This window comes from Podarcis bocagei (genome assembly GCF_964188305.1).
Source record: "Podarcis bocagei genome assembly, chromosome: 5".
Taxonomy (NCBI): Eukaryota; Metazoa; Chordata; class Lepidosauria; order Squamata; family Lacertidae; genus Podarcis; species Podarcis bocagei.
Genome location: NC_138129.1, coordinates 84,904,318 through 84,931,823, shown reverse-complemented (window position 1 = coordinate 84,931,823; position 27,506 = coordinate 84,904,318). Strand labels below are relative to the sequence as shown.

General features: G+C 44.6%; 1 protein-coding gene across 1 annotated transcript in view; it reads left to right on the top strand.

The window, feature by feature from the left end:
- Window positions 1–27,506, top strand: part of CRB1 (crumbs cell polarity complex component 1) — a 144,768-nt gene that overhangs the window by 71,916 nt on the left and 45,346 nt on the right. The gene's annotated exons all lie outside the window — the stretch shown is intronic.

Sequence of the window (27,506 nt, the reverse complement as noted above, 5' to 3'; positions counted from 1 at the left end):
ATTTTCCTGCAGTCAATCAGAAACCGTGATTTGGAAGTCGAACACTTTGGAAGTTGAACGTACTTCCAGAACGCATTACATTCAACTTCCAAGGTATGACTGTACAGTACTGATTTCTGACTTCAGTAAAACACTCAAAATGTTCAGCAACCAGTACTCACTGTAGAAATGCAACAGCAGATGAAAAGCCAAAGCAAAAAACAAATTCCAATCATTTCCACCCCCTCTCTCATCAGGACCAAGCCCAACACCATCTCTCCACTCCTTAACTAGGGAGATTTAGCCCTTCTCTGCCAATAGACTTTGCCTGCAGAGGGAGATTTTGCTGTGAACTCTGTCTTGGGCTGGGAAAGAGATCTAACGTCAGCTGCTGGGCTTAAGCCTTCAATAAAGACAAGGGAGGAAATGGTAGGCTAGAACTGAGTCTTTTTGGCTGTGAGATCTCTTGGACGTGCTTTGCAAGCTACTGTGAGAGGGGAAATGTCGGCCTTCATTATACTGTTCACAGTCTAGGCCCTCCTTGCCTGCAGGTACCATTTGGGGAGGGCTTTTCATAAAGGACTCTGCTAGCTGCCTCTCTTCCAGCACCACTATTCATCTTGGCATCTTAAATCCCCAGGGGGACTCTCTCGACATCTTTAGTCCTTTCCTGCTGCGTCGAGCCAACGCGAAAGAGAAGAATGTCACGGTACTGGAAACGTATGTGCATTAATTTCTTGGCACAAGAATCACAGATTTGGAAAAGACCTTGCAGTCCAGCCTTCTGCTCAGTGCAGGACCTGTGACTACAGCATCTCTGACGGATGGCCATCCATCCTCTGCTTAGATACCTCCAGCCACCACCTCTCTCTCTCTCTCTCTTTGCACCATTGCCAAACAGCTCTTGCTGTTAGGAGGTCTCTCTTAATGACTAGCTAACATCTGCTGACCTGTCATTTCCACCAATTAGTCTTAGTCTTGCCTTCTGGAGCAAAAGAGAACAAGTCTTCTCCATGTTCTGCAGAATGGACCTTCAGATATTTGAAGACCGCAATCATGTGTCCTCTTATTTTTTCTCTCCTCCAGGTTAAATGTACCTGCCTCTTTCAACTGTTCCTCATAGGACTTGGTTTCTTGACCCCTCACCTTCCTGGTCACCCTCCTCTGCTCTTGCTCCCCAGTAGATTGATGTCCTTCTTAAAATGTGGCACCCAGAATTGGGCACAGTATTCAAGATGTGTGCTGACCAGCATAATATACAATGGAACTATGCCTTCACCTGAGCTCGACACTATGCTCTGTTAGTACAGCCTAAGTTTGCATTAGGTTTTTTAGCAGCTTCATCGCATTGCTGGCTCATGTTCAGGTTATGATTGACTATGACACCTAGATCCTTTTTACATGTACTGCAGCTAGGGATGGGTGAATCTGTCAGTCTTGGTGTGTCTCGGTTTCTCGTTTTTCCAATTTTTAGTTCAGTTTGCAATATTCCAGCATCAGCATGTGATTGTTTTGATTTTTAAGTCTTCATGAAAATACATAAGTATTTTGGTGCATCTGTCTCCTAGCATACACATTTTAGAAAACAATTTTCCCAGATAAAATGCATCTTGGATGTTATTTCCATGCACCACATTTTACAATCAGGAATATACATTTTTATCCACATTTCTCTAAAAGACACATTTTATTAGAGGTGATATCGTCCACACACTTTCACTGCACAGATACTGGTGGTTAGGTAATACCTCTTTTAAACCGTTTAGCAGAGTTTATCTTCTTTCTCTCGTGGAAGTGGTGTACAATGACAAAGTTGTTATAAAGATGACTCACAAACTCTGTGAAATCTCGGTCAAGAGATTTTATTTCCAGTCCGGGTACAAGCATTACAGTAGCGAAGATATTTTCAACTGTTAAAATAAACAGCAATTAACAGTACACTTTCAAACAAAAGTCTTTCTTATCTCCCACACATCGTAAATTACAGCAACAGTCCTTCAGCAGAATTGACAGGCAATACTCTTCAGACTTTGTCCATGGAGTTTTCTTGGCAGGGATACTGGAGTGGCTTGCTGAAGACCATGGCCACTGGTCCCATCACCTCCTGGCAAATAGAAGGGGAAGAAATGGAGGCAGTGAGGGGTTTTACTTTCTTGGGCTCCATGATCACTGCAGATGGTGACAGCAGTCACGAAATTAAAAGACGCCTGCTTCTTGGGAGAAAAGCAATGACAAACCTAGACAGCATCTTAAAAAGCAGAGACATCACCTTGACAACAAAGGTCCATATAGTTAAAGCTATGGTTTTCCCAGTAGTGATGTATGAAAGTGAGAGCTGGACCATAAAGAAGGCTGATCGCCGAAGAATTGGTGCTTTTGAATTATGGTGCTGGAGGAGACTCTTGAGAGTCCCATGGACTGCAAGAAGATCAAACGTATCCATTCTTAAGGAAATCAGCGCTGAGTGCTCACTAGAAGGACAGATCGTGAAGCTGAAGCGCCAATACTTTGGCCACCTCATGAGAAGAGAAGACTCCCTGGAAAAGACCCTGATGCTGGGAAAGACACAAGGGCACAAGGAGAAGGGGACGACAGAGGACAAGATGGTTGGACAGTGTTCTCAAAGCTACCAGCATGAGTTTGACCAAACTGCAGGAGGCAGTGGAAGACAGAAGTGCCTGGCGTGCTCTGGTCCATGGGGTCACGAAGAGGCGGACATGACTAAACGACTAAACAACAACAACAACTCTTCAGACAGACGTTTGCTATAAGGCTTCTGCAAACAGTGGTCGTCGTCCTATTGGCCCTTCCAGCCAATGCCAATTAAACTCAGAGTGCCACTCCCAAACATAAAGGAAAAACTCTGGAACCTTCTAGAAACCTTCTACTTTTGTTTCTTTGCAGAATGATTCCCTAACACATTTTTGCTCTTCATTTTTGATTGGGGAATTGCACTGCACACTTTCGAAAAGTGTGACATTTGAAGGACAGGTGTACTACAATCCATCTATCATTTGAGGAACTGTAAATTAGGCAGGTTTACATTAAAATATCTCTTGCATCCCTAACTGCTATCAAGCCATGCCTCCTCTTTCAGTCATCTCTCATACACAAAGCCCACTGGATGACTCTGGGCAGCTCCTTATTTCTTATTCCCATGTGCCTCTCAGTACCATTGCATAATAAGCAACAATGATTTTGGACAATGGAGGTATTAACAGTGGAACACACTCCCTTGGAAGGTAGTAGACTCTCCTTCCTTGGAGGTTTTTAAGCAGAGGTTGGATGGCCATCTGCAATGGATTCTTTAGTTGAGGTTCCTACAATGCTTGGGGTTGGGCTAGATGACCCTTGGGATGCCTTCTAACTCTACAGTTCTATGATTTAATAAGGACACAATTCTAACTTGGGGGCTATGAGCGCTGGGGGAAAGGGCAAAGTGATTCACTGCTTCCTACTGCCATCTTCTTTCATCCACTGAAGCTACCAAGATCCCTGGAGGTCCATGCTGGAGGGAATCCAGCAGACTGATATTGATGACTGGTGGTGATTGTTGCATTCCAAAGCCTGCTGTTCTGAAAGCCGTAGGCATTCTCAATATCAGTTCTGCATCAGCTGCCTGGTTTAGCTTGGAGGGGAGGAATAAAGGCAGCCAAACTCCATACAGGAATGGACAGATCTGTCCATTCTGGTTTCCTCTCCATTTCTCCTTTTTCCAGTCTCCACATTCAAGTTCAGCTCTCCACATTTCCAAACCAGTTTTTTTAGAAGTCTTTATAAAAATTCACCAGTGTGTTAATGCGATCTTTTCATCGTATACACATTTTTGTATGCAGTTCTACCTTATATACACATTTTCGCAAAGTAATTCCCCCTAATATAGTGCATTTTGTATGTTATTTTCATTAACATATGCACGCACAGTTCCCCCTGTTATATGGATTTTTGCACAAATTACTTGGCTGGAGAACTGTATTGCAAAATTCAGAGAAGTGTGAATTTTGAAGGACTGTAGTAATTGTAAATTAGGTAGGTTCCCTTTTAAATGTGAACTGAATTGAAATTGTCCCCCAGCAGAACAAGAAGACTCCAGAGTTTGTTTCCTTACCCTAACAAATCTTGAGATATATTGTTTCTCTATCCATAGCTTTCTTATTTTTCCCATCTCTGTTTTCAGTCCAACACTGAAATCACTGGGGAGGGGGGCAAACTTCTCCCAGTTGCACCACCCTCTTCTGAAACAGTCTGCCATAATACATTTAGCCAGGTAATTCAGTTCCAAAGCATGACTACAGAGAAGGTAATTCCATAAGATAAGTGCCACCACTAAAAAGGCTCTGCCAACTTGAATAAAATATTGTGGGGGCCCAAATAAGCCCCCCCCCATAATCAGTCACATGATGCAGTGCACACACATCATTGGAATGGGAATGCCCATCGACTTTGAGGGGGCCCAGCCCCCTCAAATATTTTATTTTGGGGCCAAAGCCCCCAGGGCCCTTGGAGTTGGCTCCTATGACCCATGCTTTAGTGCAGCAGTAGGGAAACTGCAACCCTCCAGATGTTGAACTACAACTCCCGTGAATCCTGATCATTCTGGATGGAACTGATGGGGGCCGCAGTCCAATAAAACAGGCTCAGTGAGAAAGGAAGGAAATTAAGAACAAGATCAGCAGAAGATAAAGTAAAGTGCAGGTATAAACATGAAGAAGACCTGCAGAAGGGACATGGAAAAGACTTAAGAGCCTCGGATAGAAGGTCACCAGGTTAATGGACTAGATGGAAGGGATAGAAAGGACTGACAAAACCCGAGACCAGGAAGAAGAGACGATGGATGAAGATTGGAAGAAAGTTTAAAAATTCATTTAGAGAATTAGTGTAAAATTAACGAGTGTTAGAAAAATGCTGGAATGAAACTATTTGGCTTTAGTAGAAATACTATAAGGAATTATGTATAAATAAGTTTTAAGTTTTAAGCCCTAGGGCTTTTTATGGTAAGATAAGGTTAAAATAAATTAAGGTAATTTAATGATAGAATATAGTGAAAGATGGAAAGGATTTGCTGAGATAATTAATAATTAGAATACAAAAAACGGAGCTGTGAGGAGGTCGATGAAACAAGTTAACGAAAGATAAAGATTTGGAAATACTGGATTTGTTTTTAATTTTTTTGTTTTTCCTTTTTTGTTGTTGGTTTTGATGTATTGTGTGTTTTGCATTTTTTCTTTTTTTCTTTTTATTGACTTGTATTGCTTAATTCCTTGTTTTTCTGATTATATATATATATTTCTTTTCTCTCTTTTTCTTTTCATTTCCTTCTTTTTCTTCTTCTTCTTCTTCTTCTTCTTCTTCTCCTTCTCTCTTTTTTATTCTCTGTAATTCTAAACTTTCAATAAATATCATTTAAAAAAATAAAATAAAGGAGAATGGAACGAACTGTTTCTGCAGGCCTATATTTGCATAAAGGTAAAGGTAAAGGGACCCTTGACCATTAAGTCCAGTCGTGACCGACTCTGGGGTTGCGGCGCTCATCTCACTTTATTGGCCAAGGGAGCCGGCGTACAGCTTCCAGGTCATGTGGCCAGCATGACTAAGCCGCTTCTGGCGAACCAGAGCAGCGCACGGAAATGCCATTTACCTTCCCACTGGAATGGTACCTGTTTATCTACTTGCACTTTTTGGCGTGCTTTCGAACTGCTAGGTTGGCAGGAGCAGGGAGCGAGCAATGGGAGCTCACCCTGTCGCGGGGACTCGAACCGTCGACCTTCTGATCAGCAAGTCCAAGGCTCTGTGGTTTAACCCACAGCACCACCCGCATCCCTGCGGGTAAATCCTATTCAGTTCAGTGGGACTTACTTTTGAGTAGGCATGTCCACAGTTGCACTGTAATATAATGCCCTCAGCCTAGCATCACAGGACCCCCTCAGGACTAGTGAGTACGTGCCGTCTGCAATTTAAAAAAATATGAAAAAGAGAGAGACAATTAGCACTTTAAAGCACTTTTCCCTCTTTCAGAAACCTTCTGATCTTGAAAGAGCATTTGGACAAGCTCAAAATAGATCTTAGAGTTTTTCTTTTTGCCGTCATTTTTTTTAACCTTTCTTTAATCCATCGCATCCCTAATGTGAAAAGCTGTTCGCCCTGTCATCAACTGCACACACAACAGCCTATCCCACACCCCTTCTGCTGTTGACTTTCATGGGGCTTGTTTAGTTTAGGAGAAATCCTGACAAAGTGTTCTCTTTGAATTACATATAAGCATCACTTAACCTCAGTCACGAGAGGGGAATGCTTGCAAGAGGAATGGGACTGGTGTTTTGCATATAAGCAGCTCATGCTGCTAAATTCTGGTTCCCCTCAGCTCTTCTTACATGCCAGGACTGTGTCTTTCTGTGATTTCACAGGAACACGGGGGGGGGGGGAGTGCAGGACATGTTATTGGCTTGAGAATTTGTCTTCCAGAGAAATTGGGGTTATGCTTTCGGTTTTTTAAAAAAACAGAACAAGCCTCTAGTCCATATGGATGTGAAGATCTACTTGAACATGGACAACACCTAGTAAAGTTTCACAAATCACGAGGGTTGGCTAAAGAAGGTTTTCACTGCTATGAGTGGATCTTTTCAGCTCTTTGTCTGTTCCAATGGCTAACAAGTCACACAAAAGTAGCAAAAATAGCAGAATTATGTGAGCTAAAAGAATACGTGGCACAGCTTTTGTCAGCACATAACTTTCTGGGGAATGGTGAGTACAAACTGTACACAGCTTTGGCTATTAAGATTTAGGTCAAGACAATTTGATACAGGTTGCACCAAATAGTCAAAATGGATGCGTCTCTGAATTTTGCAATGCAGTGCTTCAGCCAAGTAATGTGTATGAGAATGCACACATTGGGTGAAAATAACATTTTAAAATGCATTATATTGGGGAAAATGTACATACTCAGAAAAATCCTCACTAAAATACCGATGAATTTTCATAAGGCCATTAAAACAAAATGACAACAGACTGTAAAAATTAGAAATTGAGAGAAATAAGAATTGACAGATTCCCCCATTCATAGCTACAACTGGGTAAAAACATTTTCAGCTGATTTGCCTTTTTACTGACTCAGCCAATTAAATTTGAATGGTTTTTGAAAATATAATCAAAAGCGTAATGTAGGTGGATTTTAAGACATTGTAAGACCTATGAGATACTTTACAAGATGTACCCATGTTGTTTGGAAGCAAAACATCTGTTCTAATATTTCTGTGCCACCAAAGGCGTTGGAGGGAGAACTGACAGGGTCAGAAATTCCAGGGAGTGTTGCACCAGCCTCAGCAAAAAGATGAAGACCATGTGGTTCTTATCTCTGTATTTTATGGTTAGTTTTAAGTAATACCGTATTGGGCCAAATATAGGCTGCACCATCAAAATTCGGGGGGGGGGGGCGAGAGAGAGAGAGAGAGAGAGAGAGAGAGGAGACAATACCCGAATATAAACCGCTCCCTTAAAATTCCACAGGCACTCAAAACCATGCCGTTTTACTGTATGTCTCGTAAAAGCCAATTTTTGTAATGTCGCAAATTTAAGCCTCACTTTAACTTGGGGGGAGAGTGTGGCTTATATTTGGGCCAATACGGTAGATACTCTTAAGTAATAAGATATATAGGCACCAGAAAAGTGGGAGTCTCCCCACCACCACCGTAAACAAATACAACTTGGACTGTAGGATTAAAGATTTCCCTTATTTCAGCCAAGAAAGGTGGCTTCGCCAAACGTTGAGTTGGGACAAGCTCCTGTAGTGTGTGCTTTCCAAATGGAAACTCTGCCGTGCCATGCTGAAATATCCAAATCCTATTTAAAGTACAGTGGTACCTCGGGTTACATATGCTTCAGGTTACAGACTCCGTTAACCCAAAAATAGTACCTCAGGTTAAGAACTTTGCTTCAGGATGAGAACAGAAATTGTGTGGCGGGAGGCCCCATTAGCTAAAGTGGTGCTTCAGGTTAAGAACAGTTTCAGGTTAAGAACGGACCTTCGGAACGAATTAAGTACTTAACCCGAGGTACCACTGTACTACAGAAGTTTATAAGTACTCCGTTCCAATCACACACTGACATTTTACTCTCCTGAGGTGAGGCACTTTTATGCCCTGGCATAGCACTGAGGACTTGTTTTTCCCCCCTATAATCCATCCTGTCTTGTTGCAGAGCTCTGCTGCATAACACAACTGGACGTGATTGACAAAGCCTTCAAGCAGTAGATCTTTAGAACCTGGCAGATCTCTCTGTGTTTGACATTGATTCACAGAAACCTTTGGGAACATAAGCCTCTGGTTTTCCTGAAATTATAGGTGAATTATACATGCCCTAGAAGGACAACCTATCTGCAGCTAGCAGTCCCTGATAAAACACGGTCCATATTTTGCTTTGGGGGCGGACAAGGGGATGCCTTTTAAAAACTCGTAAAAATCACTGAGAGCGCAAATCTCTTAAGTGCCACTGAGTAGGATTTGCAGCCTGAGAAATGTGTTTGGGGCGGCATCTTGATCTGAGCTTCCATGCACGTAATTATGCACAGACACAGAAACGCGAGAGAGGTCTAAGGCTTGAAGTCGCTTCCAGAAGAGAGTTTCACACACAAAAATAGAATTTCCAAGAATCCGAGAACATTTTCTTTTCCAATAATTGAATTAAATATAAGAGTTTTGGGTGTGAAAAATTAATCAGATTTCAACACTGCATTGTAGAGTGCTTATAGTCACTCCAGCAGGGATTTAATATAATTTAGAAAGAAATGTTCTGAGGATTATAGACAGTGGCCCAGATCCAGTGGCTTTCTCCCTCCCCTCTTTTTTAACATCGCTGGGTTAATAGCTGATACTATCTTCATATTAGATGTGCCCATCCAATTAAATGCAGACAAATGGGCTTCCTCATCTACAATTATGAAGTTCATTGGGGAGGATTAGATGCTTTGGGCGATGTGTACCTGCATCTAGACACAGATATCCACATTAGGTACATACAAACAGCTCCCTGGCTGGATCGCCATGAATGCATTTTTAAGCCAGTTTATTCTTCTTTTAATCTGCTGAGCTTCAGAACAGCTGCTCCAGTGGTTATGTTAATGGTCTCCTTCAAAAAGGCCTCATTTCCTCAACAGCTTTCGTTGAGTCAGGCATAAAGCACGGCAAGTGTTCTGCATTATCTGTTACTAAATAGACTAATTCAAAAAGCCCATCTCTCAGTTTTTTGTTCTGGTAAATGAAGGATGCATTTGTCTTCACTGCTGCTTCTGCGCTCTTATGCGTGTAATGTTGAATAGGTGCCCTTTTTTCCTTTTTCTTTACAAATGAGCCAATGCCCACATTTTCCCCACATGAGCAAGCCTTCAAAAGCTTAGGATTAGTTTGCCTTAGAGGGACACGGGTGGTACTGTGAGTTAAACTACATCGCCTAGGACTTGTCAATCAGAAGGTCGGCGGTTCGAATCCCTGCGACGGGCTGAGCTCCTGTTGCTCAGTCCCTGCTCCTGCCCACCTAGCAGTTTGAAAGCACTTCAAGGTGCAAGTAGATAAATAGGTACTGCTCCAGCGGGAAGGTAAACGGTGTTTCCGTGCGCTGCTCTGGTTCACCAGAAGTGGCGTAGTCATGCCGGCCACATGACTCGGAAGCTGTACACCAGCTCCCTTGGCCAATAAAGCCAGATGAGCGCTGCAACCCCAGAGTCGGCCACGACTGGACCTAACGGTCAGGGGTCCCTTTACCTATACCTAGTTTGCCTTACCCCAGAGATGCCCGTTTTGATCTGCAGAACTAGCACTTATGCAAGCACAGGACAATGTTTGTAAGTTAAATAAGTAAGCAAAGATCTTTCAGTGTGGCAACGTCTAGATTCTGGAACATCTGCCCACTGACATTAGGCAGGTACCTTTGCTGCTTAAAAAAATATGTTGTGCAGGCAAACCTACCCAGATATGGAATAATAATAATAATAATAGTTTCCCCAGCCACTTTGGGTGGCTCCCATCCGAATATTAAAAACACAATACAGCATTAAACATTTAAAACTTCTCTAAATAGGGCTGCCTTCAAATGTCTTTTAAAAGTAAGTTAGTTGCTTATTATGTAGATATGGCATGCACATATACATACATACATATATATATGCACACATTTCAACTGCTGGTTTTATTTCTACTTTAATTTTTTAAAATTCAACTTGTTTTTAGCTTTCAGTTACTTTTATTGGTACCTTTAATGTATGTTTTATCTTTCGTGTACATTGGTTAAAGCAGACATAGACAAACTCTGGCCTTTCAGAAGTTTGGGACTACAATTCCCATCTTCCCTAACCACTGGTCTTGTTAGCTAGGCATGATGGGAATTGTAGTCCCAAACATCTGGAGGGCCGGAGTTTGCCTATGCCTGGCTTAAATGCTTCTACAATTATGCAGCATACAAATCCTGCAAATCTAGCCCTGCCCACTGAAAACATCTGATCCGACAACAACTTGAATGGTCCTCTAAGCCAGTGGTCCCCAAACTCTTTCGGGCCACTTCCTCCTTGGTTCAGTAAACTCATCCCTGGTGCCCCCGAAGCATGATTCAGAATAGCACTTTGCACAATCCACTAAAGAACCTGATAATCAATAAAATTCAAAGCAGAGACCATTAATTGCATATACAGTGGTACCTCAGGTTAAGCACTTAATTCGTTCTTAACCTGAAACTGTTCTTAACCTGAAGCACTACTTTAGCTAAAGGGGCCTCCTGCTGCCGCCACACTGCTGGAGCACGATTTCTGTTCTCATCCTGAAGCAAAGTTCTTAACCTGAAGCACTATTTCTGGGTTAGCGGAGTCTGTAGCCTGAAGCATATGTAACCTGAAGCGTATGTAACCTGAGGTACACTGTATAATCAAAGTCCAAGTAAAACCATTTAGCTTAATTAATTCAACAAAATTGGTGCCCTTAATGCAGTGAAACCAGATTTTCAGAGTCTGAAAGTCATTTACAGCTCCATTGCCCCCCTGCTGCCTCACCTGCCTCTTAGGGCCCTCTAGGTAATTCCCCTGCCCCCCCCCCCCGGAGAACCACTTTGGGAACCCTTGCTCCAAGCCCTCATCATAGTCTATCCATACAAGAAAGTTGCCATGTGAGAGAGGGCAGTGGGTAGGATCACACTAGCTCACACACCCACCCGCCAAGCACATCTGTTTTTTATCATCTTCCAACTTGTGGAAGCTGAAAAGGTGAAATAGTAGTTTTGGAACCCTGGAAATTATTAGAAGAGTCCGTTATCAAAAGGCCAGGTCTATAACAATTTCAATCCAGCTGCCCTTCTCAGAACGATGACAACTTTTTCTTTTTTTCAAGAAACATACTTTTGCGTGCACAAAATTGGTTTGCTGTGCAACATAACATACATTTCCCCAAGGCCCATAAAAAACAAACCTAGCGGATTTTGCCTCTGTATCTTTAACAGGAAAATTATAGGAGTAAAAAAGATGGCTGTAGAGCAGGGGAGAGGGGGGAGTCATTTCCTAATTAGCTGTACCCACAGTGTGTTGCACAATCCCAGGAAAACAGATCTCGAGTTTAGCTATTCTATATGTTCTCCTTTATGTTTGCTAAAGCTGCAGTAATGCAGATTAGAAGCCAGTCTGTAGCCACTTACATAAGGATTCCATAATGCCTGTGGCAGGGATGATGTCACCTTAGAAAAACAACCCTGTCGTAGCCGTCGCAGTTGGGAGGCTCAGAAATGTCCGTAACAATTACAAACTTGGCTCTCAAATCTATTTCAGACTCTTTATGGATGGTGTGAAACACGTCTTCGCCCCTTTGAACTCTCCCGAGTTTCTGGGGTGCACAAAATGGCTCGTGTTTTCCTTTAAACATAATTGCACCTGGAATCCAGGAACTGCATGCCGGGCCATGGCCTGGCGTATAAATTAGGTGGCTTGACTGAGCAGGCTGGCCCGAGGTAGAATTCAGCGCTGCCATACAAGAGGCTTCCAGAATGCGACCTCTCAAGTTAAGGGGTCAGAACAGGTGGGGAACACGGTGGAAACACCATACAGAGATCGGATGCGGGGGAAGAGCAGGGAACACTGACAAGTCCCAAACTGTCCAGTCTGCGAAAGAGAAAACCATGTCATCCTCCACAGAGAAACCAGACTAGTGTACATGGGTCATTGCAGGTCTTTCCACAGATTGGTGGAAAATGAGGGAAAGGCTGAGAAGAGGTTAAACACCCTCCAGTCTGTTTCATACACACACACACACACACACACACACACACACACACACACACACCCTTAATTATACCAGCACAGCCAAGGGCAGCTTGAACGCTACGCATAATGCTCTCAGCTGCAAAATGGTGTTCAGCTTCGTCTCGAAAGCACTGAGATGTAAACATATTTCCATTCACACCATCTCGACCCCTCTTTCCTTCACAGCCGTTTTGTTGTTATTTAATGTGAAGTCTTTCAGTTTCCACAAATGAATGCAGTTTTAAAGAAGCCAAGTACAGACTGTACAGTGGTGCCCCGCAAGACGAATGCCTCGCAAGACGGAAAACTCGCTAGACGAAAGAGTTTTCCGTTTTGGAGGTGCTTCGCAAAACGAATTTCCTATGGGCTTGCTTCGCAAGACGACAATGTCTTGTGAGTTCCTGCTGGGTTTTTTCTCTCCCCCCCCTTTTTCTAAGCCGCTAAGCAGCTTATCAGCTGATCCGATCAGCAGATAAGCCGCTAAAAGCCGCTAATAGCGCTAATCCGCTAATCCGTCAATGGGCTTGCTTCGCAAGACGAAAAAACCGCTAGACGAAGAGAATCACAGAACGGATTCTTTTCGTCTTGCGAGGCACCACTGTATCTGTTTTCTAAATTTAACGATTAATCTCTCCCTCCCTCCCTCTTTCCACCGCCACCCCCACAAAATTAATAAAATTACATTCCATTTCTGGGTTTAGCAGATGTTAATGAATCTAAGGGCTACTTCACCTACCGCAATATGGAGGGCATATCTGGAGAGGAGCGTTTGTTTCTGTTATACTAACTTGGTGGTAGGGCCAGGCTTGCTGTATGCAGTCGGCCATTTTGTGCACTGGCTGAGGATCCCAGGACCCCTCACCCTCCTGACTCAGCTGCATCACCATTCACTATGCTGCCCATTGCCTCCCCTCCCCCCAAAAATATACATTTCAGTGGTGGATGGTTGTTAGCTCTGCTTCCATCCATGGTGGTCGCCCGCCATTTTAAGTTGTAATGCCTCACGCCATAGATCTATGAATAAATTTCATAGATCTGTGGGCCAGGGCATTATATTCTGGGTTATTTAACAATGTGGGTGCCCACCATGGATGGGAAGCAATCTAAATGCTTGAGAATTATTTTTAATTATAGCAGAAGGGGCAGAATGAACGGGGCTGTGGTTTCTTCCTGGTGACAGAATCCCAGTTGAATTCAGTGGGACTTACTCCTGGTAGGTAGATAAAGAATTGTAGCCTGAGAGGGAGTTTTGAACCCCCGTCTCCACAGTCTTAACCTTAACATTTGTGTAACCACTACACCACGTTGGACTTTGAAGTCTTGATGATATGATATTATGCAACTCATAATGCCTCTATGCATTTCCCCCAGCAGACTCGGCAGCAAAGGCTTGGGAGTTCTCCCTACACTAGGAACTACAGGGGTTCCTTGCATTAGCGTGGCTAATTATTGTAGGTGAGCCTCATGAATAAGCTCACAACAACAATGCAAAAGCTTGTTGTGATGCAAACCGCCAAAATAAAGTGTGCTAACAAATACTGGAGAAGGTACATTTTAGGTGGTGTGTCACATAAATTATCTTTTAACCTAAATGATCCCCCATAGCATCTCAGCTCCTAATTGCAGGGTGTTTACAGGTAAGTAAGAACGTGAATGATAATGCATATTTATACCGACTCCTACCAAACTGTAGGAAACAGATGCTGAGCTTGATTATGAAGACACATTACCCGTTTTAAGTTTTTAAGATAACTCTCACACATCCCTAGCTAACCTTTCCAGACACGAAAGTTGTTGAGCCCTTTTTGTTGAGCAAAAAATGTTTTGGAGCTATTTTAAAGGAAATTCAGCAAAATCTGGACTTCTGACATGGATTGCAATACATCCAGATTTTCGTGGACATTTCAGCGATTTGCAGCCGGACACTGCTTCTGACTGTGTCCAGGAAATTCCAGGCATATGGCAACCTTATATGTTAACACCATTATTATAACTGCAGAAGTTGTAATAATGCTTTAAAAAAAAGTGCTAAGAGGAAGGCACGCTTGGCAAATCCTCACCATGATCAACTCCAGCCCGGAAACCAATGTCCCCACTGTGGAAGGACGTGTGGATCCAGAATTGGCCTCCACAGTCACTTATGGACATATTGTTAAAACTCTGCAGAAGAGGACTTCTTGCTGCCACCTAATGGCTATCATTTTATTATTCCTCAATTATGTCTGTTCTGAGAGGCTTCCTGGAGTTGTTTCTGTCCATCCCTTGTTGCAGCCAGTCGGCTACCTGTGCATCACAGCCGGTCACAAAATATCACTATGAGAGTATTTCCAATTCCCAGTGAAGGGGCTGAGCCTCTCGCGGAGAGAGGTGGGGGGGAGAGACGCCCGCGCGCCCGCCACCTCCATGCGAAACGGGGCGCCCTGACCATGAGGCGACTTTGCCAGGTGTTCGCCAGGTGGCATTAAAAAAAAAGAAAAGCAGCAATTCTGACATACATGTTGCAAAAGTTTTAAGTAGAGCTGCAGAACTCCTTTGCTCTTCCATTCCTCCTTTTATGTCCTTTTGCCTGATCAGTAGCACTAGCCAACCAGACAAGTCCCTCAGAACCCGTTAAGTGACTCTGGGCTTGTGCTGTGTCATGAAGGCATCTGGGAACCTTCAGATTTTGAGGGTGTGCAGGAAGAGGAGAGGGAAGCAGCCTAGCCTACTGTGGCCTAACCTACGAATAGTTCAGCTGGTACAGCATGAGAGTTTGGGGTTTGAGCCCCACACTGGGCAAAAGATTCCTGCATTGAAGATGGTTGAACTAGAGGACCGCCACGGCCCATTCCAACTCGACAGTTCTATGGTTCTCTCTCACTAGATTGAATTCAGTTAGATGCTAATAATTGTACAACTGCATTAAATGTCCACAGTACCTTTGGGAGGGAGAAGGATGGGGAAAAAGAACTTTTTTTTTAAATGTATTTTTGTGATTATGGAGTTGTGCCGCTCATCTCGCTTTCATTCTGAGGGAGTCGGCATTTGTCTGCAGACAGCTTTCTGGGTCATGTGGACAGCATGACTAAACCACTTCTGGCACAACGGAACACTGTGACAGAAACCAGAGCACACAGAAATGTCGTTTACCTTCCCACCACAGTGGTACCTATTTATCTACTTGCGCTGGCATGCTTTCGAGCTTGCTAGGTTGGCAGGAATTGGAACAGAGCAATGGAAGCTCAGTCCGTCACGGGGATTCAAACAGCCAACCTTCCAGTTGGCAAGCCCAAGAGGCTCAGTGGCTTAGACCACAGTGCCACCTGCGTCCCTCTTGTTTAAAGGTAAAGGGACCCCTGACCATGAGGTCCAGTCGTGGCCAACTCTGGGGTTGCGGCACTCATCTCACTTTATTGGGCGATGGAGCCAGCGTACAGCTTCCAGGTCATGTGGCCAGCATGACTAAGCCACTTCTGGGAAACCAGAGCAGTGCACGGAAACACCGTTTACCTTCCCGCTGGAGTGGTACCTATTTATCTACTTGCACTGGTGTGCTTTTGAACTACTAGGTTGGCAGGAGCAGGAACCGAGCAATGGGAGCTCACCCGTTGCAGGGATTCGAACCGCCAACCTTCTGATCAGCAAGTCCTAGGCTCTGTGGTTTAACCCACAGTGCCACCCTCTTGTTTAAATAATAACAAATTGACCCTGCTTCTGGTGAACCCCTTCACTGCCTCACAAATTTCAGTTCTCACCATTCATCTGGTTCCAGTATTGATGGATGATATTTTCAGGAGGTCTCTCAGAAATGGGGCACGGTGACAGTCCCCCAGCCTTCTCTACCCCAACCCAATTTGAAAACAAACAAACAAACAAACACAAAGGCAAAGGCAAATGTTATGCACACAGCTACTAGACATAAGCGCTATTCTAGATTGGATATTGGTGCGTTACAGATATACGCCGCACAGGCTTTCTTTTCTTCTGTGCTCCTCTTAGGACTGTGTTCCTCTTCCAAATAGCCCCATCCTATTAAAACTATCACTTTCTACCTTGCTGGCTCCAAGACTCTGTTTTAACATGGTCTGACAATGAGGCTATGCAAACTCAGTCACTTTTACATATTATACAGACGCGTTTGCATTTTAGCGATACAGGGAATTCTCGCAAGCCACTGAACTGTTTCCCGCAGCTGCTATCTCCCTGGGCAAGAGTTAAAGGCAGGAGCAGTTTCACACTAGACAGCACAATGGCTGTACATGCCCATCTCAATTAGGATGAACAAGAAGCAGCCAACAAGCGACAAGATGCACAATCCCCTTTCATAGCAGATTGGACGTTGCCCAAGCCCTCTATGTAATGGAATTCATCTAAGAAGCAAACATGCTTTTAAGCCCCTTAAGTGTTGTCAAGAAGGAAAAGCAAATTTGCTTGCCAAGTCCACTGCAATATTTTATTTTATTTTATTTAATCCAGTGCTGTCAACCATTTGGAAAGCAACACATTTTGACCTTGGCCAGGCTTTTCAAAACAGATGAAAGGTAATAGCACTTACCGTCATACCTTTGTACAACTTGTAATATAGACTATATCCTCAGGAATACAGGATCAGATAGATGCCCGAACATGCAGATGGCAGTAAAGTGTTTCTGCTGCACAGGGCACAGGTGGTGGGGCTCCTAAGCCATAGTGAGGCTTGAACCACCACAAAGGCTTGAGGAACAAGGTTTATTCCCCAGGGATCCTTGAGGACAGGAGAATAGAACTGCCCCTCCCAATGGCAGGGTCCAAATCAGTGATCCCACTCCCCATGACAGGCCCTTTCCCTGCAGATAGTCGAGTCTTTACTCCTTGCATTCTTTACTCCTTACCTGTGTTCTCCTTTCTGCGCTTTCTGTGGCCCTCTCCTTTCCTTCTGTTCTCCCACCCTCCCTGCTAGCTTAGTCAGCGGAGGTAAAGGCCTTTGGGGTAGACGGCCCAATGGAGATCTGGCCTCCAGGCCAGCTGTATGCATTCCCACCCAAGGTCTTGCACAGGATCTGACTGATGAGAGCGCACATAGTTCTCATGGCACCCACCTTGCCATGCAAGTCTGGGATCCCAGATGTTCTCCATCTTTCTATGGACCCCCCCTTTTTCTCCCCACTCCTGGAGGGTCCTTCTTTTGCAGTGGCCAGTTGTCCATCCACATCAGAAATGTGGCTCGGGTTGAAGGAACTCAGGGTGCCAGGCAATGTTCTAGAGATGTTACTAGCAGGGCTTATATTTTTTCAGCTGGAACTTAAAGGTTAAGGGACCCCTGACCATTAGGTCCAGTCGTGGCCGACTCTGGGGTTGCGGCGCTCATCTCGCTCTATAGGCCGAGGGAGCCAGCGTACAGCTTCCAGGTCATGTGGCCAGCACGACTAAGCCACTTCTGGTGAAACAGAGCAGCGCACGGAAACGCCGTTTACCTTCCCGCCGGAGTGGTACCTATTTATCTACTTGCACTTTGACGTGCTTTCGAACTGCTAGGTTGGCAGGAGCAGGGACCGAGCAACGGGAGTGGGGATTCAAACTGCTGACCTTCTGATCAGCAAGTCCTAGGCTCTGTGGTTTAACCCACAGCGCCATCCGCATTCCTGGAACTTGCTGGAACTGCTGGAACTCAATTCCGGCACCTCTCAGGTGGGCACCATTGTAAGAGAACAAGAGAAGTGTTTGTGGTCAGTTATGGCGCCTCTTTTTCTAGAAAAATAGCACTGGTTCATTGATTGGTGCACAAATAGTGGGAAGGAGGGGATGAATATTCTGAACGTCCTCACAGGCGTTTCATCAGATGATAGGCGGGGGCTGTGAGCAGTATTCTGGGGTGCAAGGGGAACTTTGTCCTGTCAAGCCGCCCGCTCTTTTGATGATTTCTGAAAGGGTTTAAGCAGATGAACCTGCCTACAGCACACCAGAACCTGTGGTTGTTGGAGCAGCACTGTGCAATTGGGGTCATCTCTGCTCTAGCAACCAGTGCCAATCAATGTGTTATGGGTGATATATAAAGTCTAAACAACTTGGGATCCAGACAGCCCATGTGCTACAATGTTCTGCTGCCAAGAATGGTAGTTAGCAGGAACACGGAATAGGGCTCAGTTGGGGGATATCTTTCTTTAGGGGGTACAGTTGGTGTCAACAATATTTTATTTCTGGTGTCAATTTAAAATGTACCTGTTCTCTCAAGCATTTATATGCAATGAGCCTATGAGATTTATTTTTATTTTTGCAGTATTGTCTGGACTTTTTAATAAGATTTTTTTTTAAATGGTGTTTTAACTGTATTGTTATCTGCTCTAATTTCATTGCATTGTTTCGATTTCCTATACAGTGGTACCTCAGGTTAAGTACTTAATTCGTTCTGGAGGTCCGTTCTTTAACCTGAAACTGTTCTTAACCTGAAGCACCACTTTAGCTAATGGGGCCTCCCGCTGCCGCCACGCCGCTACTGCACGATTTCTGTTGTCATCCTGAAGCAAAGTTCTTAACCCGAGGTACTATTTCTGGGTTAGCGGAGTCTGTAACCTGAAGCATCTGTAACCCGAGGTACCACTGTATATGATACAACCCACCCTGAGCTTAGTGAAAAGAAGGTTGGAATAGAAACTCTCTAAATAGGGCAGGTTCAGCCCAGGGGCGTAGGAAAGGGAGGCGGTGGGGGCGGTCCACCCCGGGTACCCTCACTGAGCGGGGTGACATTCGGCGCACTGCCTACCCCAAGCCATTGGGGTAAGGGAGAGAGTTGTACTGCTTTGCCGGCAGCGTTCCCCCTTCATTTTGACAGCTTGGGGAGGCTTGGGATTCGTGGGCAGGCGGTGCGCCGAATGTCCACCATGGGCAGCTTGCTCCGCCCTCGGCTGCAGGGCGCACACGCTGCTCCAGGCCGCCGAGCGGCTATCCTGTGCCTGGGAGGGCACCCTCCATGCCCTGCCCCCCTTGGGAGTGCGCCCGCCCTGGGCAGCGTGGGCATATGCTCCACCACTGGTTCCACCGGGGAGACCAGCACCACGTCAGTTGTGTAAGGCAGTATTATTATGAGGAGGACAAGAAAGAGAGAGAAAAGGAAAGACAAAGAGCAAGAAGGGAAAAAACTGAGAGGGAGAAAGATTAACATACATGGGGACCGGGGGAATAAAACGAGACTATTGCACTAGCAGCAGAAGAAAACAGTGCGAGTTGAGCTGTGGAATTCTGAGTTGTAGGTTTACTTTGTGGTGGTGATGAGGCAAGTTGATCTGTTGCCTACAAGCAGGGAACAGCTACAGAGAGCAGAATAAAATAATGTCGCCGCCTCTGGCAGACAGGGCAGAGGGGGCCTTAGCCGCACTAATACAATCATGAGGTTTGCTGGACCAGATTAGATTATTCAATTTAGAATCTAGCAGCCCTCGGAATGAACAGAAGAAAGGAAAAGGCTTGGATGATCCTTCCATTCGCCAGCTGAAGTAAAAGGGGAAGGGATGATCATTCGGGTGGACGGAACATTCTTTCCAACCCTTTCAGCAGACAATGGATTTATGCCCTGAAGCATGAGGGTTAATTACCATTACTTTAGCCTGGCTGCCTTCACTTCCTTGCTCACCCGCTTCCTCTCAGCCTCTCTCATGAAGGTGCATTTCCTCCTTTCAGCAAAGAGCAATTATCACTTGACAATTAGCAGCACAGATGTGGTAAAATTTGAATTTTCATGATTATTCAATAAGATATGGAGTGGCGCCTCAGGATGAAGAAGCCTTTTGAAAATACTGAGCGGTAAAGAATTGCTGCAGCTCGTTTATTTATTTCTTTTAAGCATGAGGCAGTCAGTGTTAAAAGGGGGGGTTGAGAATCAAAATGCTCAAGCCATACCCACCAATCCCTTTCTCCAAAGTGTAGTTGCCGCCTTTGAAACAGAACAGTTTGTTTAGTTGTACAGTTTATATACAGTGGAGCTGCAGCCAATTGGAAGCCGCGCCTTGGTTTCCAAACATTTTGGAAGTCAAACAGACTTCCAGAACGGATTCCGTTCGACTTCAGAGCTACCACTGTATAACCTTTAGAAGACACCTTTAGAAGAGCCCTGTATAGGGATGTTTTTTAAAGTTTAATGCTTTCTTATGTTTTTAAATATGTTAGGAGCTGCTCAGAGTGGCTAGGGCAACCCATAATAAAATTATTATTATTATTTATTATTGAATAGGAGGTCCCTGTTTTCATCAGGGAAATATTGGAGGGTATGCAATTAAATAGGTCAACCTTCGTTGTAGCTAAATTGTATTGGATGTTGTGGGCAGTTTGGTGAGCGGGGAAAGTACCACACAAATACCACCATCAAAAACACATTAACCTAGAAGTTATTGAATTCTGTCAGAATGTAATTCCAGGTTAGTGTGTCTGGGATTGCAGCCTAAGTATATATTTGTTGTTGTTTAGTCGTTTAGTCGTGTCTGACTCTTCGTGACCCTATGGGCCAGAGCACGCCAGGCACTCCTGTCTTCCATTGCCTCCCGCAGTTTGGTCAAATTCATGCTGGTAGCTTCGAGAACACTGTCCAACTATCTCGTCCTCTGTCGTCCCCTTCTCCTTGTGCCCTCCATCTTTACCAACATCAGGGTCTTTTCCAGGGAGTCTTCTCTTCTCATGAGGTGGCCAAAATATTGGCGCCTCAGCTTCACGATCTGTCCTTCCAGTGAGCACTCAGGGCTGATTTCCTTAAGAAAGTATATATAGTGTGCAACAATTGCGTCAGCACGTAATGAGCCTTAGGTTAAGCCCTGCTGATCTGGCTTGTTGAGGAAAAACACTACCAAGCTAAACTGACAAGCACACCACATTTGCAGATTCACCTGCTCAGGTCTTCCTCTTCAGACCCCATACTTATCTCGTGGAATATGCAATGCAGCTATAAGGACCACGTCTGCCGTGGAGGAAAATGGTTGCAGCTACAATACAAGCTTGGGCTCTTTTAATCACAATGGTCGCAGGTAATTTTGGTTGTGGCATTGGTTGTTTTCAGCCTCTAAGCTAATGTCTTTCCTCAGACCTAGATGTGAAGCTTACAATTTGAATATCACGTTGCTTCTAATAAAATATAATTAGAATATATTTTGAGCAGGGTTGGAAGAAAATGTTGTTCACGTATATATTTTTCTAAACCAACAGACTTGTGTTGCTTATCTATGGTAGCGGTCACAGGTTATTATTTTCTTTCTGTCTCAACTCAAAACTAGCTGTTACATCTCTTGCCACCTAAATATTATTTTTAAAAATCCTTCCAGTAGCACCTTAGAGACCAGCTAAGTTTGTTATTGGTATGCGCTTTTATGTGCATGCACACTTCTTCAGGTATCTTCAGGTATCTGAAGAAGTGTGCATGCACACGAAAGCTCATACCAATAACAAACTTAGTTGGTCTCTAAGGTGCTACTGGAAGGAATTTTTTTATTTTGTTTCAACTACGGCAGACCAACACGGCTACTTACCTGCACCTAAATATCAGATTTCTAATTATATCAGTGCAATATAATTAGAATATATTTGGAAACTGTGGGAAGAAAGAAATGTTTTGGGTTTTTTTTCCTAAACCACGTTTGCTGTCAGTAATGATATCAAGCAGTTGCTTCATGTTTGACGAAGTCGTAAAAAGTAGTGTTCACAGAATAGCGTTCAGCCTGATTAACTGCTTTAGTAAGCCCGTGAATCTATTCAGAGCCACATTTAAGGCAGCTTACAGTGCAATCTTATGCTTACCTACTTGGAAGCAAGTCTCACTGAGTTCAATGAGGCTTACCCCCCAGGTAAGTGGGCACAGAATTGCATACTCAGTTATTTTTCATGAATGCCAGTTAGCTGCAGCTGGGCAATACGAAAACATAGAATTAAGTATATGAAGGAAGTATCAAAGGGAAAGGGTCTGCAAATAGGAATGGGATATACCCATAGCTGTCAACGTTTCCCTTTTTTAAGGGAAATTCCCTTATTCCGAATAGGATTCCTCGCAAGAAAAGGGAAAAGTTGACAGCTACAGATATACCTGGCCTCATTTTCAAGTACAATCCATGACAATGGACAGGAAGAGAGCTACTGAATTCTGTAGACAGGGAATAGAACATCTGACATATACTTACTTAATCAGAAACTTCTGCTCGCTGTAAACATCAATAAAAACTGGGGTGGTTTGATCCCCCACTCCCCACAATAACAAAACGCAGAACATTTGGTTTAGCAGATGCCTGTGCTGGCTGAAAACAATTAATGCCTGAGAAACCCTTCCCTTTCCACACCTAACTTTTGACGCATCTCACACTTCGCTGGCATGCAAATAATTTTCAGTCCACTGAACTATGGGCGTCTCTGAGTGGCTGGCTCTGAAGTTCTATAAATGTTCCCTAATCCAGTTAACGTGGGTGACAGTGGCCTTGCTTCCCAGAAGGCCAACAATAAAGCGTGTTCTCCTTCAGGGAGAGCACGTGTTGCGGTGGGGTCTACTGAGCCACCCCCTTTGTTGCTGGGTAAGTTCTCCAAGATGGCCAGGGGGCATTGATTGGATTGCCGAGTTGCTGGGGAAAAAGTTATGTTGCAATTTTGGTGGGAGGGGTAAAAGGTTTAAATACTCTGCACGCAGCCTTGTACTTTCTCTTTTGCTGCGTGCAACGGATCACCCGCCCACCCGCCCTAGAATAAGGGGTTGTTGCGTTGACCTTGCTATGCCTGTTATGGGGTCGTCTGCCTTTGAGCAGGGGCCTGGTAGAATTTTTCCACCTGGCAAATTGGCTGGCTGGGTGGTTTTTGCCTACTGCGTAGCAAATCGTCACAACTTGTAAGGTTGTGGTTAGGCATTGGTTATAAATCTGGTGGAGGAGGGGTTAGGATAGGCTGGGCCTGCCCCTGCATGGTTGCTGCGGAAAGGGAATTCCGTTAAAGGAATCCTGGGGCTTGCCATCTTTTCGTCCAATCCCTGGAATGGGACTAGGGCCGGCAAGCCTTCGGGGAGCAGGCGGGTGAGAGTTGAGGGTCTGTGTCTCAGCTCCAATTCTTCCCCGACTTGCTTTCCCCCGCACTGTCTTTCGGTGGTGCCCGGAAGTCAGTTCTGTCCCCAGGCGGGGGGACAGATAGTCTTAACCAATGCCTAAACAACCACGCACAGTTTGTATTTTAATAAAGTTGTGGCCAAAATCATGCCAAAAATCTTAAACAAAAAATTACGTGTCCATTGTGAGTTATTTTGGGGGTGGATTGGGGACCTCAACACGCAATCAATATTAGCTGCTAATTACAGAAAGGGTTGGGTGGCGCTGCCTCCAGAACGTAAGACAGATTCCCTTCATTAGCTCTACAAGCTACCTTCAGATGAAAAATCAAAAGTTTAAAAATGCACATACCCTGCGATGGTTCAAATGTATTAAGGACACTCCCCACTTCCTGATTCCTGACCTTGATTAAGCACTGCAACTGTTTTGCTGCTATATTTAGTCTGAGGGGATACCTGAAGGGTGCTATTTAATTTAATTTAATTTTTTGCTTGAATTTAGACACTTAAGAGAAATCTGATTCAATTGAGGTTTAGACTCCTCAGCCAGGTTTTAGAAGTTAAATATCTGAGTGGACATTGGTGTAAAGAGATAAGTATAGGAGACCCTCCAGGTTCCCCCAGGTGCTTAGCAAGGTCAGGTGGGTCCCAGCGCGGAAAATTTCTTGTCACACCCCCCCCACAAACACATTTTTGTTTGTTTGCCTGCAAAAATGGTTTTGCGTTATTTCATATTTTCTTACAAAGGAAGGTGGATTCTGGGCCTCTGATAACAAGTAGGCAGCTATGGACAGATACTTAAATCTACAGGATGGATTTTCTTTTGTTTTGTGTTATTTTATTTATATTTATTGTTTGTTTATTGTTTATTTATAAAATTTATTTTAAAAAACCTGCAACCTGGTTTACCAAAACAAAAAAACACCACAGCAGTAAAATGAAGAAAAAATAACAATCCTACTTTAAAACATACAAAAGCTAAAATATTAAGATTAAAATTACTTCAACTTCCTAATCATCTAGGTATGCTTGCCGAAAGAAGAATGCTTTTAGCAGGTGCCCGGAAAGAGTCTAGCAAAGGCACGAGCTTTGTTGTAATAGGCGGGGAGTTCCAAAGTGTAGCTGCTGTCACAGTAAACAATGCAGTACAGATATTATGTGGAACCTGTAGTAGTGCTTGAAACTACTGAAGGGGAGGTTTTATTTATTGTGATATCACCATGCTCTGTATTATCTAATCCAGTGTTTCCCAACCTTTTTTGGGCAAAGGCACACTTGTTTCATGAAAAAAATCTCGAGGCACACCACCATGCCAGATGGGGAAAGGTCACTTTTTACTTATGTAAAAAAAAATAAAAAAATAGTAACAGCATAGAAGGTAATGGTTAGGCTAGCATCCCTCTTCCAAATATGCTAGGTTTTTATTTGCAGGGACTGTTCTACATGGGAAAGCATTCAGCACTGTCATTCTCCCATCTGCCATCTGAATTGGTACTATTCTGGGTCAACTTACTCTGCTGCATGTGTAGAAGGGACTTGGTTAAGTAGATCAAGTATGTGGTATCCAGTGGGGAGGTTGAAAAGCTGGATTAATAATGAGCCTGCATTGAGGATTTGTCTTACCTTTTTTATGGCTTCATAGCAGGGTGTTGCTTATCACAGTGTTGTTTTAATAGGAGACACATTGCCCTGGGATCTTGCCACTGCTATACAGCTAGGAACCTGATATTATTGGTAAGGGCCTCTGTTTGCTTAGGCATTTTAATGCTTTTTAAAAAAATGAGTAAACATTCGTGTTTCAGCAGCAGCTGGTGAGACAGGAGACGAGAAATTTAAACAGAGTGGGTTCTAGGCAGTGCCCCCCCTTCACCTGGAAAAGGCAGGAAGAACTCTTTTGAGCTGCCTCCAAATTCTAATTTTCTTGAGTGTCACCTATAGGAGAACCATGAGTGGGTTAGGATGGCGGGCCAGACGTCGCCACCCTTTGGTGCCAGCCGTGATCTGGACAACTCAAGCCGTTGCCTCTGACTGAACCCGTTATGATTCTGCTCACAACCCCCCATCCCTTGGCGGGCCAGCGGGGTGGGGGGTGGGAAGGGGAGATAATATAGTGAAAGGGAAGCAATAGGGGCTGGAAACTGTGGTAGCAGCATTTCCGGCTGAAGCGCGAGATAGAAAATGTTATCAATTGCTTCTTCTTGTACAACTGCAGCCAGATCCTACCCGTATTTACTCTGGAGTAAGCCCTAGTTTGTTCACGGGGTTTTGCTCCCGCGTAAGTGTGCACGAGGGATGGCAGCCTTAAATATCGGGGAGACGCAGGAGTCGCCTGCGCTGCTGTAATTCCCCCTCCTTTTGGGGAGGGAGGCGCTGGGCTACTGTGTTTACTTGGAAGTCCCACGGAAGTTAATGCATTATTAGGCTACTACTGGCTTAAGCCGGTGCCCGCCTTCATCCCTAGGCGAGAGGCACAGAGTTCTGTTCCGCCCGGGCGCTGCCTCTTTAAACGAGCGCGTGGTTGAAGAAGGCGCTTGCCCAGCTCCCCTCTGCGCCTCGGAGGGCGGGTTTGAGCACGCGCAATGCGCCGCCCTCCCGCCCTGCGCCGCCGCCGTCTCGCGCTCCTCCCTTTTGCGCGCGCTGCCCCGCCGCCGCCCCATTGGCCGGGTCCTGTCAGCTGATCCTGTGTTATTTCCTGTGTGTGTGTGAGGGGAGAATGGAGAGAGAAACCTCGGCACCACCACCGCGGAGCCGCCCCCGGCTCGACGCGGATCCTCGCCGCCGCCGCCCCGCCTCTCGCCGCCCGACTCGCCCGCCTCCCTCCCACGGCACACCAGGCAACGTCTCGCGGCACACTAGTGTGCCGCGGAACACCGGTTGGGAAACACTGATCTAATCTACTCAGCCTAGTCTCACATAGGCCGTCTTTCCAGGACCCAGGAAGCCCAGTGGAGGGTAGGGCAGTAGGGCGGTTCATTAAAAACTTTTCTTAAAAAAAAACAAAAAAAGCCTGCTCCAAAGGTCTTATCTCCCTAAACTAGGGATTATATAGCTATATTTGAAATTTCATTCATATCAGTTAATATCTTGACCCTGCTCCACTGAATTGAAATTTCAGCCTTCACGACATAGGAAAACAGCCAAGTAAACAGCTATTTTCGTGGAGGGAGGGTCAAGATATTAACTGATATGCATGAAATTTCTCCAGGCTTCAGACGGCTATCCGCAAGCCTTCGGAGTGCGGCGGGAACTCCTGCTGCGCTCCGAAGGCTTGCGGATAGCTGCCTGAAGCCCCCAGAGCGCAGCGGGAGTTCCCTGCGCTCTGGGGGCTTCAGGCGGCTTCAGCGAAAGTAACGCGAAGCCTCCGGAGCATGGGGGGAGCTCTCCCTCTGTGCTTTGGAGGCTTCGCGTTGCTATCGCTGAAGCCAAGGAGCCTGCATTTGCTCCATAGGACGCACACACATTTCCCCTTCATTTTTGTAGGGGGGAAAGTGCGTCCTATAGAGCGAAAAATACGGCAGATCCTTATTTGAGGTGTTCTTCATTTGCTTCCAAACCGATAAGACACTCGACCACCTATGTTCGGTCTTATAGGGCCTGACACATAACTCCATACAGGGATGGCACCATAGAGTTTGTCTGCTGCAGGATAGAGTGGCCTACCTTCTGTAAGCACCTTGAAACCTGGCAGACCTGAAAGGTAGATAATCAGGGGAGATGATTTGGAAAGAGGCCAACTCAGAATCAAGAGAAAAGTTCTGAATTCTTCCTCAATTGGGTTTTGTTTTTTTAAAAAAGTTAATAATGTGTTCTGTATTGCAATAGGACAATACTGTTGATATTGAATCTACTATTTGGAGGTTGTACTTTGTTTTCGTTTCTAAAGCATTTTCCTACATTCAGGCTGTTTAGAAATAGCAAACAAATCTCACCTCATTGTTACTTTAGATTCACTTTGCATTAACAACTGCGTTTTGCTCCATAGCACATTTTGTTGCTTCTACTAATTATAAAGCATGTTGCTTAATTTAAAGGTGGAAATGTATTGGATTTACAAACAAATGTTTTTCTGGAACTATTTTCCATCTCTCTCTCTCTCTCTCTCTCTCTCTCTATATATATATATATATATAAAACACATGATGTTAATATTTTTAACATAGCCGGCACCATTCATTGCTGCCTTGCAGCTCAAGCAAGTCATTTGCACCTGTGGGAAATGAATACAAATTGGGGGAAATAATGTTTCCTTCC